Below are 14774 nucleotides of genomic sequence, written 5' to 3'. Positions count from 1 at the left end.
CTCTACCTAGTCCCATCCACAATGAAGGAATGTCTTTATGAGCTGGAAAGCTCTTACTCAACACAGACCAATCTCAACAGACAGCAGAAGAATGTAGAGGCAGATGTGATCTTAAATGTTATAGGCAAATGTAATTAATTTTTTTTGTTTGTTTTCTGTTTTTTTTCCAAGACAGGGTTTCTCTGTATAGCCCTGGCTGTCCTGGAACTCACTCTGTAGACCAGGCTGGCCTCAAAATAAGAAATTCACCTGCCTCTGCTTCCCAAGTGCTGGGATTAAAGGCGTGCGCCACCACTGCCTGGCTGTAATTAATCTTTTAATGTCATATTTATAACCACTTTTCTCTCTAGCCTCTTTGTGGGTCTCACGAGTCAGAATATGTAAGAGTTTTGACCTGGGGAGATGAAATGTCCGCTTGGGTATTTTAACTGCTTCTTTTTAAAGCATCCGTGCCAGCCTGAGGACTTAGACCACATTCCTTTATGAAGCTCCATCCCTTGCTTCTGCAGCAGTAGGTGATGTTCTTCATGTTCAGCTATGTGTTTTAGCAGTCACCCCATGGAGTTTGTATTAAAAATAACTCACCGCACACAGCTTTGTGTTTGTGAAAGCCATCTTGCCGAAGCTTCCAGTGGTCTGCTTAGTGAAGGAAAATTATTCTCCAACAGCTACTGGCCTACTAAGCATTCTATTTTAAATGATGCATTTCAAAGCAGTTAATGTTAAAGAAAAGCCAGAAGTTCCCTTGCATTTATACCAAGCGTTTTATATACCAAACCTCATTACCCACTTCACTGGCCCTGATCTATAATAGTACTTGCCTTTAGCTCTGGCCTGCAGAGTGAGACCTAAGCGGAAATATATATTACTCACAACGAAATCAAAGTCCTAACAGACCCATGTAAATGAGCCTCACTCTCAAAATGGGCTAGATACGATGGGAAAATTCCAGATTCAGAGAGCCTGTAATGGAAAATAAAATGACGATCTATGCTTAAGCTGCTTTTTTTTTTTTTTTTTTTAAAGAAAAACTACTGCCCATCCTGTGGCTTAAACAGTCATTTTTAGTGTTCTGATAAGTGTGGGAAGATTTGTCTAAAACTTGACTGGTGGCTAAGTGTTACTGTGTTTAAATACAGTTTGCTTGTGTCAGTGTTCCGTGGTCTCTTTCTCTCTCTCACTTTTTTCTCTCTACAGTGAATAGCTTGGAGGGTGGGTCTTGGGTTTACTCTGTCTGGGTTTTTAAATTCACATCCTACTATTTCCTATTACTTTTTAGCTGTGTGATCCCAGTCGTTACTTAACAATGCATCTCAATTTCTCAATCAATAAGTACTATTTGCTTTTTGGTTTGTCATGCAGGGTAAAGTGAGTCTATGTGAAAACTAGTTAGACCATTGCCTAGAGCTTCACAAAGAGCAAATGATTGCTAATTACAAGTCACAGGGCATTCTTATCTATATATTATTTTCAGATAGAGTTCAACAGTCTAAGTTAAATAGTTTTGTTATGTGCCAGATAAATTCTGTTGCGAGTATAAAGAACAAATGGTCAGTGTTAATAGACGCCTAGTGAGAGTTTATACTTTGAAGGGACCCAAGAGGTGATCCCACATAAACTCCCATGCTTGATACATTTTAGTAATTTACATTCCCCATCAACCAGTGCACAGTACAGGCTGCTGTGGTTTTAGCTGGGCAAATGTGGGATCTGCATTAGAATTATGACTATAGCACTATGCAGGAACACATAGAAAGAAGAGTTTTGTAAAGAGAATGCCAGCAACACAGCAAACGTTAGACTTCAAAAAGTTAGAGTAATGGGAATATTTTATGGTTCAGAGGTTAAGAGCACTGGCTGCTTGCTCTTCCAGAGAGTCCTGAGTTCAATTCCCAGCAACCACATGGTGGCTCACAACCATCTGGAATGGAATGCAATGCCCTCTTCTGGTGTCTGAAAACAGTGTATTCATATAAGTGAAATAAATAAATCTTTTTAAAAAATGGAATATTTTATTACTGAAGAGAAACCAGAAGTTTATTTTACTGAAAACTTAAAATTTATGTAACTGTTTTATGCAAATTTTATGTGTACTTATATAACTGCTATAAATTGTTTATATTTCTGTTTTTTATTCTACTAGCTACTGGATCCAAGAAGCCACCCAATAGTGATGCACCATGTTTGTGTTTCTATAAAAAAGAAAGAATTGTCTAAGATGAGTTATGTAGGGTGGCTGTCTGCTTGAAATCAGCCCACCAAAGGTCTTTCCTTTCTTTTCTTAGTAAGAAGTGAAAGAAGCCCATGCCATAGAGAGAGATGGCAATTAAAGTTGTTAATCTCAAATTTGCTACTTATGAAAGACTATCTCTTTTGAGGTTTTGAGCAACAAACCAGTTCAAATACATATTTAGATTTGATTTTACAATGTCAATGTTGTTAAGTGCTTGGAAAATATTTAGGCAGATGGTATAAAGGTTGGGTGGTCCTAGATGGGTGATCAAAGTAGGTGTAAATAGTCTCTAGAAGAACTGAGTCCCCACACATACACCTAGTGACTAGAAGACACAAGAGATGGATGCTAAGGTGTATTCTCAAGGTCAGCATCAGCTTGAGAAAAGCCATTGAAAGTTGTTGAATCTGATGTGCAGTAAATATAAAACAGCATCAAAAGAATGAAATTTTATTCATAGAGCTTATTTTGCTGAGTTGAACATATGTATGTTGTTCTAAATTAATTTTACATTTTTATTTAGCATTCAAACTAACATCTCATTATGTCATTTTTATATATATTTATTGCTGTATTTTGCTCATATTTCACAGTTCTCCCCTCCCGCCTGTTTCTACCTTCCTCCTAAATGAACCCATTCTGTTTTTATTCTATATGTATGTATGAATGTATATATGTTTAACTGTGCATATGTATGCATGAATTTATGTACATATGTATGAATGAATGCATTCATGCTTACATGGCTTGATGTGTCAACAGATTCTGCATAGGAGAGGTGTTGTATGACATTTTTCTTCCTGAGTCCCAATAGTTTACTTAATGAGATAAACTTCAGTTACATGCAGATAACATTTCATTAATCTTCAAACTAATAAAACTTGTGTGTGTGTGCACTATATTTTCTTCATTCTTTCACCCATTAGTAGGTATCTAAGCTGATCTTTAAATGGGCTTTTTTGGGTAGAATGATTGAAATTGTATTCTGTTTTTTTAAAACAGAACATTTCAGAAAGGAAATTATTATTATTATTATTATTATTATTATTATTATTATTATTATTATACAAATTACATATGTCTCTTGTAAAATAATAATTTAAAATGGCAGGAGAGTTGTTCTCACAATACAACTTACATAATTACCAAACAAATTATGAATAGCAGAAGCTGAAAGAAATATATCAAAAAAAAGAGGGGATAGTATGCTGCAAAGAGAAGTATGCTGCAAAGCCCATGAAGAGAAGGTAGAAGTGATTGCCTGGCTATTGCCGCCTTGCAATCTAGACACTGCCATCTGAAACATTCTTTCATCTATAAAGAAAATCCAGGTTAATAATTTTTCTCTTTTCTTTGCAATGTTCTTAGACTTCTTTCTGTTTTCTGCTACGTTTTTAGAAAATTTTTAAGTTAAGATAATGCCTGCTTATAGGATCCCTTCATCTATACTTCCCCACAGACTTTCTTGACTAAAATGTTAGTGTCTATCCCCCCAGCTTTTCAGATTGGTAAAATGTAGCAGCAGAGAAGCAGCAGCAGCAGAGGTGGTTTAGTATAAACGTGTTTGCTTTAATATCCTGAGTAATGGCTTAGACTGCTGTTTCTTGATGGAGCGCTCTTAAGCACTAAGGACCAAACTGGTCAATGTTTACAAAATTGTGATCATGCCAACAGTGTTGTACTTTCTTCCCGAAGCCCCGACTCTCGGACTCGTCTCTTCCCGACTTGGTACAAGAGCATCCAGGTTTCCCAGGTTGTCCTTATCTTTCCTTCATGTCTACCCCCGCACACCCTGACACACACGCTGACCCCTGGACAACTTTGACTTTACTGTTTCTATGCCTGACATTTGTTTCATTTCAAATGTCTAATTCCTTCTTTCTGCCATTGATGCTTTTAAGCTTTATGCAGTCTTTGCTTTGCTGTGGAGATTTCGCTCATCAATTTTCCGAGGCGTCTATTAGTGTCAGACTGCTAAAGACGTTCATTTGCAGGTGCTCTAAGGTCCAGCTTCTTAGGCCGTGGGTCACAACTCAGTCATGTCATTGAATGTGAGGGCCATGAAAATCTGAGTGTACAATAGCCCCAAATTAATTACATCCAACATGTCAAGAAATGAGGTGTTTTCCTGGTGCTTATCATCTTGCATCATGGAACTTCATTGGCCCATTGATTCTCAGGCACACAACATGGGCACTTTGCAGTGAACATGGCATTGTACCTTGCAAACCTGGCTAATGCTGGATAAAAAGCTTCATCTCAGATTGGTAACTATTCTATCCTATGACTTGGAGATTTTTTTCACTGTACACAGTTTTCTGCTCTCACTGAGCTTTCTGGTGGCCTTACAGGAAAGAAAATACTGGAGAATTTTCCTACTAACCATTGCTCAGCGTGAATGTTTCAAATTAGTGCATCTTTGCATCATGTTGTGTTAAACTGTTCAATTTCAAAAATTGAGTTGCTGACCTCAGTTTCGTAGCAATTCTTAAATGAATTTTATCTTGAGACTAGGAGAGAAATTTAACAGTGTCTGAAATGACTCTAAAAATACTCCTGCCATTTTGTACTACGTATTCATGGAGATTTGCATTCTCAGCATCGGTGATTGTAAATATCCATAAATATGTGAAAAATGTTGAAGATGTATCAAATATTCAGGAAATATTTAATTCTTTATGTGAACACATCCATCTCAATAGGGGGCAAACATGGTTTCATCTTCAATAAGTAGTAAAATTGAAATATACCAATAATTATTTTATTTTCAAGATTTAATTTTACTTTTATTTGTATGTGTGTGTTCACAACATGAACTTGGTGCCTGCAGAGGCCAGAGGAGAGCATCAGATCCCCTGGAGTTAGAGTTAGAGGTGGTTACAAGGTGCCCAGTATAGATCCTGAGAATTAAACTCAGGCCATCTGGAAGAGCAACAATCACTCTTATCTGCTAAGCCTATTTTGTTTTATAAAACATTTCTGTTTATTTTATTATCAGTAAATATTTAACTCCTATACTTACTTTATATACATATATATGCAGAGTTGTATAGTCAAGTCACAATAGTGTTATGGAATATTTTAGAATTCTGAGGAAAGTATAGTAACGTCTTTTTAGATACTGCTCAAATTGCAAGTTTGTCTTTCCAACATTGGTTTGACGCATTCCTTCTGTGATGTGAGATCTAGACAGAGTAGGTGTATCTGCAGCATCAGTGAGTAAGGGATACATGTGTACTGTCAAAGGCATAGAAACCAGTGTTGACCATGAGGATGCCAGGGCCCAGGAGAACGGCAAGGCTTGAAAAAGTGGGCACCACTCAGAGTGTAATAATATTTTAGGACACAAAAGCTTATACTTTGGGGGCTTGGATTTCAAATAATAAACAAAATTGGCAATATTTTAGGGTAAGTTTGGGGAGAGTTAAGTATTTTTTAATAAAACAAAAGAACCCAAGACATAAGGACACCGTGTACAAAAACATCAGTACTGCCAACCTATGCCTCAAATCTAGATCTTGTTCCTGTGCAATTTCTTGGCAGTCCTTCTCCATTTTCTTTGTTGTCTATGTGCAGAAAGCCTATTTAGTTGGATGTTGGGCCCTCTGTATTGACTCACTAAGAAACCTGATTTTTGTCATCATTTTCATTTTTTTTATTCTTCCAGTCCCCATGCTTTTCTTTCTATTTGTGCTCCCGCACACTAGAGTATTGCTATATTCTTGTCTGTAACTCTTACATTGCCTTTTCCATCTATATAGTATATAGTTCTAAGTTTCAGAACAATTTTCTTGTTCTCTGATTTCCCCCTTTCTATATAGCATCTTGTGTTGTTTTGTGGATGCAATAGCTTTGCTTGTCTCTCAGAGAATGTTAATAACATTTTCAAAGACTTTTTTTCTTTGAGCTAATCTTTACTCAGTGCTCTTGAAATTCTTTTCTATCGTCTCAATTTTGAGTGTGCAGTGGTACCTAAGTTTTATATGTGTTTAATTTTTGTGAACCTCAAGAGTTAGAATCTGAGATCAAATTAAGCCCAAGAACTTTATATATATCATAATGCATATTATATTGTATATTGTATATTATGTTATTTTATTACAGTTACATAACATATACAATATACTTTTTAAGGACTCAGGTTCTACTCTATTCCTAGTATTCCCTATGATTATATACTTATATATGTAATATAAATATATAAATGTGTATATATTAAATAATATATATAAATCACATATGAAATAATATATAAAAATCATAATAAATATAAAATAAAATTATATGCATAAAATATATGTAATTACACACATACATATATTTTTTATATATATATATATATATATATATATATATATGAATATGTATGATGCTAGGAATAGAGTAGGATCTGAGTCCTTAAAGGGAATGAACAAATGATATCCACACTGAGCCACTTAGGGCCCCTGGAGCTCAGCATAGTCTGACTGATGTCTTAGGAATCTGGGTAAAACTCACCATCCATCTTCTTGGTAAGGCATATATTGCTGAAACATTATTCTAGCTAGCATCACTGTGAAGTTTATGTGTATTCTCAACAAAGGCAGTCCCCAGGATATAGTACTGCAGGCATTCCCAACCAGATGACATATTCTGAATGGAGAGGAGGCAACACAGTAACCTGGGGCTTCATCACAATCTTTTCCTAATCTAATAAAAATGTATCCACTGGAAATGTCACCAGTGCTGAGGTTGCACTGATAGTTGATCATACAGCTCCTGTGTGCTGATGATAAGGGAGCATGGAGAGCTGGGCTGAAAGGTGAGACTATGCTTATCAAGTTTTCTCAATATGTCTTAAAGACTACCTGAAGGCCACATGGTCAAATAAACTAAAAAGCTAGTATAAGGGGCCCAACATATTGCCTTGCAAGACTTCCCAAGTTGCCAGCACTAGTGATGTTTTGGGTGAATAGATTTTTATTCAGAGGTGTCATCTACACTCAAGGTGTCATCTATGTATTATTGGATGTTTAGTAGAAGCCTGGCTTTTAGCTACAAATGCCTTCCTTTTCTACTAGGTCTAACAAACCAAAATGTTTCCCAGTGTTGTCATATATCCCCTGGAGGACTAAGGACCTCCCTTTGAGGCATTAAAATAGACCTCTAGCACTGGTTCCAAAATGGCCAATACTTTCACAGTTCCTGGCAAGTTTTAAAATCCTTCTTGACTAGGTCTTTTCCAAAGGAATCTAAAGTGTTGTTGGTCTGGGGACTCATCTCAGGTATCAAGAAGTATAAAAGCTCTCCACATGACTCCTGTTTGTTTGTATGTGTGTGTGTGTGTGTGTGTGTGCACTCGTGTGTATTCAGGCTAAGAGGCACTGACCAAATCTGTCTATCCATGAACTGGGAAGTGGGGAAGCAACGCATAAAACAACTAGAAATGCTGGTGCCTCTAGTGACTGAAAGTGTCAAGCTTCTGTAGGAGCTGAACAACTCAAGCTACTTATTGCTATGTGGACATCTAGCTTTGTGACCTTGTATCATTGGCTCACTGTCCAAGCCTTGGATTTCTCCATGGCATCATAAGAATAGTGATGCCACTTCATAGGGCAGGATGAAAATGAATTCACCATCATAGAACTCAGTGCAGTATCTGACCTGGGTGGTAGGGGAGGTTTAGAGAGAATGGTCATTTTCCCATAACACTTCAGAATTTCTGTAGTAACTTCTTGATGTGTGTGATGCTTTGGGACATTCTATGGCCCAAAGGACTTCTTGGTGTCTTTACAGCGTTCTACTGACTGGCCATCAAATTCACCTTCCTATGCCAAGTTTATCCTTCATTCTTCCAGTTTGATTCCTAAAGGCAAACTAAGCTACATGTGAAGAAAGCTTTATTTGCTGGACATCACCCCATTACTGTTGCAACTAAATAAATTTCAGGGCCTTTTTCCTTTCCCAGCATAAAATGTTACCATACCTGACCTATATTAAGATATTTTGAAGTATATATTTATCAACAAGAAAAAAGTGTGTGAGTCATATTTACAAAAGTTTTTTTTCTTTCATGTGGTTCAAAAAAGATATGAAGGTTTTTTAAAGTAATGATTTTGTTGTTGTTGCTAGCAGCATTAAAATTCAGATTGATTCTTTGGCTGTTAATGTGTTCTAGAATCTTTTAAGTAGAATATTTTAAATCACCTGTTTTCGGCTAGTTAAAACAATGTAGGGTTTGAAGTTAACTAGGCTGGGTCTCAACTGTGCAGCTCCTTGGACAGACCCCCCCCCCATTACTCAAATATTTATAATTACAATTCCAAGAAGCCTAAGAATGCTTTTGAGTTGGAGTTGGTCCTCTGATTGGAACACTTACTAGGTGGGATCATGGGACACTCTAGTAGAGAACTGCATTTCTTCACAGGCAGCCCACGTCCTTCCCCTTAGATAGCCATTCTTCTAATCTTGGAGCAGTGCGATTACAAGTGGTTACTGCAAGCGCTGTGGAAAACCCCACTTGGAGTTTATCATATTTAAATGTTTCAGAAACCTTTAGCTGGAAGGTGATAACAGCATTTCTTAATCACGGTGCCATTGGGCAAGCACAGGTGTGCTGCATATCACTGAATCTCTTTCCTAAGGACATAAGGTTGTTCTTTGAAAGAATTTAGCTCTTTGCATCTCTCCTTCCTCCCACCTTCTCCTTAAGCCAAAGAAGCAACATTTCTCAGCCTTACCCTCTGTACTCAGCAAGGTAATTCTTTTATTTTTTTTGTTTTAACACACTTCACCTGATTACATCGATAAACTCATGGTGCATGTTTCTCCTGCATACATGTTTTCTGGATATTTCTGGAACACAAAAGGCTGCCTGAAAATCTTCTAGAAAGAGGGGCTGGGGTTGCAGAAATAGAAGTATATTAGTAAACGTACACATCTAGCTGAAAAGTAAACCTACAGGGAGGTTCTCTTTCCTTCCCCTAAAGTCGATTCCCCATTAGGGTCATGGAGAACTATGGTGTAACAGAAGGTTTGGCCAAGTAATAAAAAGAGCAAAAAGCAGATTGCTTTTAGTCTGTACTGGTCATAAGCAAAGTGCTAATCTTGAAATAATTGTGAAAGAAAAGCAAAGGTCTTTTGTTCAGACATGCTCCAGAAAGCCTCTTTATACTATTTTTCAATGTTATAATATATTACATTATTTTCCCTTCCCTTTTCTCCCTCCAACCTTACCTTGTTGTCTCTGAAGCTCATGGCTTCTTTCCCTTCTATTCACTCTCTCTCTCTCTCTCTCTCTCTCTCTCTCTCTCTCTCTCTCTCTCTCTCTCTTTCTCTCTCTCTCTCTGTGTGTGTGTGTGTGTTCTTAAATACACAAGTACTGCCTAATCCCTCCATATAATATTACTTGTATTTATATGATCTATATGATCACTTGTATTGGATAAGCAATTGGCAGGGTGGGAGGATCTTCCCTGGGGAAGCCCATTATGTCCCACCCTGCCTCTAGCTTTCACCAGTTGCTTTTAGTTTTTGTCTGGGGTTGAGGCACCATGAGCTTCCTACCTCCATGTTAGCTTGTCAATTGCTGTAGTGAACCTTTTCACTTTAGCTGTAAGAGAAAGCCAAAACCCTTGGCTTGCCCGCAGGGACCAGCAAAAGCTATAGCTTCAACCTACTTTTTTATCTTTTCTGTGTGGACCTTTTCCTTCAGCTAACTTATTTCACTTTCGTTCTGCAAACACTGTAGGACTTGCTAGGGTGTTCCTGCAGCAGCAGGCAATTAGTTACATTTGGAGAAAGCTGAATGAACATGCGAGTGTGTGTGTGTGTGTGTGTGTGTGTGTGTGTGTGTGTGTGTGTAAGAGAGTTCTTTATGCAAAGTTTCCAAATTCTAAATTCTTTAAAGAGGGGAGATCTGATTGGTCTGCCTTGTGTCAGGGTTTTGTCTTTGCCCATCTAGCTATTTTGGGGAAGCCTGGCCCCACAGCCACAGGATCACTCAGCCAGAACTCCCAGCATTCCCTCTTAGAAATGCTCACAGATATGACCTGCCAGTTCCTGGAGTAGTTTACAGGTCAGAATTCATTGGGAGACTACAGAGAGAGTCACGTCTCTGGGCTACCCAGCTGGTAACAAAATGTTGGCTAATTAGTTTCCTTTGCCCTTGAAACTTGTAACAAATTGAAGACCCTATTTCCAAAAGGTCTGAAGTGATACTGTCAAGGAAATTCCAGGCCTCTGTCAGGGCAAGTAGGTAGAGGAAGAAATGTTTGAAGAAAGATAAACAATGAGAGTTTTTCACAAAAGAATGACTGCTTTATCATGTATTTTGGTTATGGGTATTGGTATGATAATTCTATTATCTCATTATGATTTAATATAACATAATAAGATGGCATAATATGAGCTGACTGAGAAGCTCATGCTGAACGCCTCACTGACACCTGACTGAACTCAGCCACTGAAAATGGATCAATGAGGAGTGAGACTTAAATGTCCCTGAAAAACTTAGTTTTCTATAATTTACTCAATGGGAAATCTTTTCCTGCCTGAATTTGGATTCAAAATTACCCCAGAATCTCAAAGAGGTGAGGCAACCAACACTCCCACCCAGCTATGGTGCCTAAGAACCACATCAGCAACCAGCATAGCCTGATAACCCTAAGAGAGCAGCAGTGCACTGTACACTGGCCGGAACCGGCAGCTCTCCAGTTGGGCTTAAGACTTACTCAACACGATGGGAAACATGCCTGGACACCTAGCCAATAGTGCAGTGCTTGTAAAGTTGCAGATACTAGAGGAGAAACTGTAACTGCCACTTTCCTAAACCAGCCTAATCTCTAACAACAATATAAACATCTGTCCTTATACTCACAGATAAGTGTAATCCTCATCCCACATCAAGGAAACATCTCCTTGCAACAGATGGAGACCATTACGGAAAACTCACAACAAATGAAAATTCAGAGTAGTGAAGACAGATTCCAACGGACACATCTATAAAACACTCCTTTAGCTAAGGCTCAGGGGACATGGAAGAAGAGGAGGCAGGAGGATCATCAGGGCCAGAGGGTCAGGGAGTTTGCTGTAAGATTGTGTTTCCTAACATCAATAGCTACGCCCATACAGTCTCACCATCATGACTATGTATCTAACCATAAGCCAGACATCTATTGTGTTCTAGAACAATAGGCATGCCAAAGCTGATTTGGGAAAGCCATCGAGGCCTCAAACACACACACACACACACACACACACACACACACACACACACACACACGCCAAACAACGCAAACAAACAAAAACCCTAAAGCAGCTAAGAGAGCAAGGGAAATAGACTTCCCCAGTGAAAAGCACACCGATTGTCTGTCCAATACCAAATAGTCAACCCTGATCACCCATGGTCAACATACATGCATGTAACATTATACAGATTGAGGAGGTTATGGTTAAGAATAAATATGCATACATATATGTGCATAAGAAATGAAAAAGGAGGAGCAAGGAGGAGTATATGGGTGGCTTTGTGGGGAGGAAAGGGAAAAGGAGAAACATTGTATTATAATCATAATTTTTATACTTAATCTTAGCCAAAAGGCTGAGAAGCAATATAATCAAAATTTTTAATGACCCTAGAATAATTAAGCAAAGCTGAAGAAGCATTTGCAAAATCTTCCCAGATTAATGTACAAGTATGCATTAATGTAAAAGTGTGCATTAATCTGTACAATAATCTGCATAGTAGACCCAGTAAGAGTAAATTCTCTCCCTCTTAAACTCCCTGTGAAGATGCGTCTGTGTTTTAGAGACCTGGTTGCTGAGATCTGAGTCAAAGGCGAAGGGCACCTCTTATCCTCGCTTTTCTTTAGAAGTGAAAAGCAAGAGGTAAATATCATAGCGGAATGAAAAAGCAAATTGCATTTTAAATTTTTATGTTGGTTTTCCCACATGAGGCATGCAAACTTGTTCAGCTGTACAGTTAAAACAGAGGAGACACATAAAATATCTACCTGAGGCTTCAACTTTTGAGTGTGTCTATTGAGTGAATATTTTTATATTGTTGCATGAGAGCCTATTAAATAACATTTATCCCATTATAACATAGCTTCAGATGCATGATATACCTCAGTAATATTACTATAGGTGTACATCCATTCATATTTATTTACAATTATTATTGTATCTTTTAATTCTACAGTATTCTAGAGAATACACTCATTTTAATGAGCTAAAGCTATAATTATTATTTTCCAGCTAATTTAACACAGGATTTAAAAACAAGAAATTAGTTCCTAAAACATAAATCTTAGTATCCACTTAACTGTCAATGGGATATAGTCCCAGCATAAAATGATTTCAGTTGCCACTATAAATCTTTAGGGGCAACATTTCAAGGATTTGGTTATCACTAGTGTTATGGAATAAATTGTTCCCAATCCCTAAGTAATATATTGAACTCTGATCCCTAGTCCCTCAAAAGTTAAACTTAATTGGATGAAGGACTGACATAAATACCATTAGTTAAGATAACACCTTTCTAGTATAAGCTAAGCCCTTAATCCAATATTACTTATGTATATTTGGACGTGTAAACATTCAGGGAAGGATACCATGTGATGACATGACTAAGGGAAGATGGTGAGTCTTAAGCTAGCTATGGGAGGATGCCCCGTGTCCGTAGTCTCTGCCCGGGAAGTAACCCACCTGAACACCTGCTTGTGCTTCTAGTTGACAGAGCCCTGAAACTATGCCTTTCTGTTGATCTGACACTGCTTTGTGACACTTTGCTAGCCTACCCATAGAAACAGATACCCATGGCCAAGTCACCACAGCAGTGACTAATACAGCCATGTGTAGGCTGGGGGCTCCCAACCTCTACGTCCCTGAAACAGACTTTCACTTTGGAAACTTCAAGTCCATGCCCAGCAACTGACTGCCTCTTCCCTGTCCATCATTTGCATTGGACTTACTTTTATACAGTCTAGGGAGACTCCGTTGCAATACAATACACTTCCAGGAGGGCCTGTAGAATTGACTGTAAGTCCCTGGATGAGAATGCATCCTGTCTCTGATCTCTGAAATTCAGAATAAAACACAGAACTAGTAGAGCTGCCACATCCACATTCCCTCTTTTGGTCCCTGCCCCATGGCTTTGATAACCCCCTCGACTTTTCACTCAGCTTGTTTGTTTGAAAAGTGGAAGAGATTCTATAGTCTGTGATGCTGTGATTCTAAAGTCAACATTCTGCAATTGCCAACGAGGTAAGGCATACATGTGTTAAGAACATTTAGTCTGTCCTTTTTCCTTACCAATGTCATCCATCAGCAGGTTTAAAACACAAAGTGTGCTCTGCAGCCTCAGCTCTTGGGCCGCACCCTCCCCCTCCTCAGTCTCTGGTTCATTTCTCAAAGGAAACCACTTTGAACAGTTTCCATATTTAGCTCTTCCTGTAGTTACCACCACCACTTTAATAATGTGCTTAGGCTACATTTCCTTCATCAACCCTAGACATTATCTCCTTGCTCTCTAACTCTTGCTTCTTTTAAGGGAGGAACCACTGATTCAGCAGACATGGCTGATAGTCTGCAGGTCAACAGGCCCTATTCAGAGCACCATTCACTGTAGACATAATCCATATCTACAGTGAATGGCGTTGTAGTAAGTGAAGAGATTTTAGCTTCAGAGAGAAGCCAGGATTAAATATTTCTACTGGATACAACATGGGGCAGGAAGAAGTTTACTTTAGTTAGTCAGGCTCACATTGGACCTGCATAGTTACATTTTTGCCCTCTCTCTCTCTCTCTCTCTCTCTCTCTCTCTCTCTCTCTCTCTCTCTCTTTCTCATTAGATATAGATATAGATGACTAGTTATGTTTTTGCTCTCCATCTCTCATTATATACATATATAATTATATATATAGTATATATATAATTATTTATATATTATATTATATCTATTAGATATATATAATAGATAGCTATATATATAGACATAGACAAATAGACATATATGTCATCTACTGCAGATGTTGAATATATATATGTATATAGAGAGATGATAGATAGATAGATAGATAGATAGACAGACAGACAGACAGACAGACAGACGGACAGAGATATGTCATGCACACTTCTAAAAGTCTGATCCAGACAATCCTTAAGATTCTCCCAAAGCAAACCATCACTCCATCACTCCCTCTCTTGACACACATTCCCCCTCTCACAGCCTCTCCACTGTGTAACAGATTTACACCCACTCCACCTGCACAGCCAGGAAGCTGCACTCTAGGATTTCCTCTGTTCACTTGAGCATGGTTTTCAAATCTCTAGGTGTTTCTCCATACCCAAGCCCATGTCCTATTCAAGTGTACTGTATATGTGGAGGTCAGAGGTCAACCTTGAATGTCATGCCTTGAGAACTATCCACTTTGTTTTTGAGACAGGATCTTATTGTGACCTGGAGCTTGTTGTTTAGGCCAGACTGGCTTGTCAGAGTCCAAGAATCATCGCTGTCTACACACAGTCTCACTCTCTCTCTCTCTCTCTCTCTCTCTCTCT

General features: G+C 38.3%; 1 protein-coding gene and 1 long non-coding RNA gene across 2 annotated transcripts in view; one reads left to right on the top strand and one right to left on the bottom strand.

Moving 5' to 3' along the window:
- Positions 1–14774, top strand: part of Sntb1 (syntrophin beta 1) — a 257294-nt gene that overhangs the window by 8818 nt on the left and 233702 nt on the right. The window lies entirely within an intron of this gene.
- Positions 8954–13535, bottom strand: LOC116082578. The gene is made up of 2 exons (XR_004115362.1): positions 13186–13535; positions 8954–9110 (listed from the first exon to the last, which is right to left on the bottom strand). It is a non-coding gene; the product is annotated as an uncharacterized LOC116082578 (long non-coding RNA).

Source organism: Mastomys coucha, unplaced genomic scaffold (assembly GCF_008632895.1).
Source record: "Mastomys coucha isolate ucsf_1 unplaced genomic scaffold, UCSF_Mcou_1 pScaffold7, whole genome shotgun sequence".
Lineage (NCBI taxonomy): Eukaryota > Metazoa > Chordata > Mammalia > Rodentia > Muridae > Mastomys > Mastomys coucha.
Note: the sequence above shows the minus strand (reverse complement) of the source record. Positions and strands in the feature narration are given on the sequence as shown.